Source organism: Calidris pugnax, unplaced genomic scaffold (genome assembly GCF_001431845.1).
Source record: "Calidris pugnax isolate Ruff unplaced genomic scaffold, ASM143184v1 scaffold103, whole genome shotgun sequence".
Classification (NCBI taxonomy): Eukaryota; Metazoa; Chordata; class Aves; order Charadriiformes; family Scolopacidae; genus Calidris; species Calidris pugnax.
Window position 1 is genome coordinate 11,693,485 of NW_015090990.1, and position 2,800 is coordinate 11,696,284.

A 2,800-nucleotide genomic window follows, 5' to 3' on the forward strand; every position below is an offset into this window, starting at 1 on the left:
GGAGCCGGGCCGGCCGAGGGACGGCCCCACCCCGCCGGGAGACAATGGGCCGCCGCCGCCGTCCCGCTAGGGGGTGCCGAGCGCTGCGCCCCGCAGGCCGCGGCCCCGCCGGGCCCCGCCGCCCCGGGCTCCTCTCCGGAGCCGAGGGGCCGTTGGGAATAACGCGGTGTGGGACAGGCTGGAGCCTGACCGACCGCCGGAATTTTCGCACTAGCAGTAGCCGCGCGCGACGATTTGGAGGGTATATATATGTGCGCGTGTGTGCTGAATAGAAGTCAGATTGATCGCAGGTGAGAGCTGGTCGTTGATGACACCTCGGGCAGGTGTTGGCTTCCACCTGTGGCTCTTTGCTCTCGGTGTCGCCGCCACCGCGCAGCTGATGTGCGTTTTGTTTCCCTCAGATTGCAACCTGTCGTCTGTCCAGGCTCCTGGACAAACATCCTGAAACTCTTGTCACGCCAAGGCTGAAATAATACAAGAAAAAATATGGAAAGAAATGCTATGGAGAAAGCCAGCCAGGATGCTCATCTTACTTTCAGTCTTAATTGGCCTTGGTCAAGTTGCTGTCAGCCTTAAATCTCTTGCTGAACACATCATTTCTAGGCTACATAATGGCTCTTAAAAAATCAATTGGCTTCTGCAAACTCTCTATACAGTTATCCTGCTCTTGTTATTTGCAGAATGACTGTATATTGTTTGCTATATCTTATAATCCATATAGAAGAACCATCTCACATAGGCTTGGCTTCTCCCCTTAAAATACAGTTTGCAAAACCGCCACTGTTCCCTTCCCGGTGGCTGCCAGTCAGCATGAGCTGTAGGAATCGCCCTCAGAGCCCCATCGGAGCACGCCTGTGGTACTGACCTCATCCCTGGCCTCCACTGACTCAGAAGGCTGTCCTTCTCAGCAGCACAACTCGTTGGACATGCAAGAGCTAGAGATAAAGAATTGTCATTAAAATTTTCAGAGGAGGCCTGTCAGCCTCAAAAACATACCTTCTGTCTCTTCTCTGTCAGGTCTTTCCTGAAAGAACACTTAAGACAGCAACAGCAAAGCAAGAGGAAGAGCTAAAAACTTCCCTAACAACCTTTAGAAATAAACAGAGATAAGCAGTCATCAGCTTCCCACTGAAAGTAATTGCTGTAGAGAACCGTATACATTATTTTGTACTTCTTAAAGAGGAAATTTTAAAAAATACTTAGATTTTGTGCACTGATGGTTTAAGAATGCAGCAGATACAACTTATAGGTCGCTCTTCTACATTTATGCTTATTTATTGTGTTCTTGTCAGAAGGCAAGACAACAGAAAGAAGCTTACAGTATTCATTGACATTTACTTAAGATCCCACAGACTGAATCTTTGTAATCTCTGACTGTATGACAAACAGTATTTCAGAACACAGAATGAGGGATGTGATGCCCAGCACTGATGTCCAGCATAAGTGAAAACACAATGGAAGTCACTGACACACATATCTTTCATCTATAAAAGGAGCAAAACTAAAATCAACAAAGGGAAAACTACAGCTGACTGCCATACCAAGCTGTCCTTTGTCGTTTCACACTTCTAAAGGCCTCTGCAGTGCAGACATTACGGTCTGTGTACCATTCCTATCACACAGCCTACACAATAAAGGAAAGTACTTCTATTTACGACAAGGTTGTGCACTTTGGTTTGGCTTGTGGATCTCAAACTTTTTAGTAGGCACAAGCTAATTAGTACTATTAAAATTTCTCATAGTTACTTTTGAGAGAAGAGAAATTTAGGCCAAAAGGTCACACACCCAACTTATCCTTCTCCATTTTCCTGGTTGCAGCTGGAATCTCTTCTCCGCGACTGAAGGAGGCTTCTTTCCACACAGAGAGGAGGGGCAGGACTCTTGTAGGGGCTTCCAGTGCTCTAAGACAGAGCAATCCAAAAGTCGTTCTCATTTGTACTCTGTCTGGAGCTGTGCTAGTTTCAGTATCAAGACATTGTAACAGGTTTTCTGACTTTTCTGTGTATACTCTGCTGAGTCTTTGCCAGGACAGAATCTGAGATGATTAATTTTGTTTAAGGTCATACCGGCAGTTTGGAGTTGTAGTTAATTGCCTTTGCAAACTACCAGTAAAAAGAAATCACAGTCCATTCTTGTATCAAGGACCCTTTTGGTTAAAACGGGCCTTAATATATGCTATTATTCTCCAGCAGCCATGCCAGATTTACTCAAATATGAAGAAAAGTAAATAGGCTGAAAACATCCTGAGCTTTGGGCGCTGTGCTGCGTGCCAGCACAACAGGGCCTTTGTTACAGGCAGAGCAGAGCCCTCACAATGGAGTTACAGCTTCCAGCTTCAGTTGCTGCCCTTCCAGAAAAATCAGCCTTCAGAGAAAAACAAACCAAACCCCACACACGCTTCTAGTGGTCACCAGCTCATCACCACGTCACTGGTCCCAGGTTCCACTAGGTGTGACAGTGGCCATCCTGTGCAGCACCCCATGGGTCTGCTATGCATTTTCAGTCCTGCTCCATTTGCCAGCAGGCCCAGGGAGTCACTGTCGGGGAAACCCCCCACCTGGAGTGATTTACTCTGCTGCCTGGCTTGTTATTTGCTGCCACATCTCCCTGCAACAGAGAGGCAATTGTTTTTACCTGTGGCACAAAACTGAATGTGAGTAGTTAAATTAGTGCAAGGCAGCACTACCCAGCCTCAGCGGCTAGAGACGTAACTTGTAGACCTTTGCAATTCATGAATATACTGTATAGACAGTAAATAAGCAAATAACTATATGCAGTGGGGTTAGTGTACTCTGGCAGT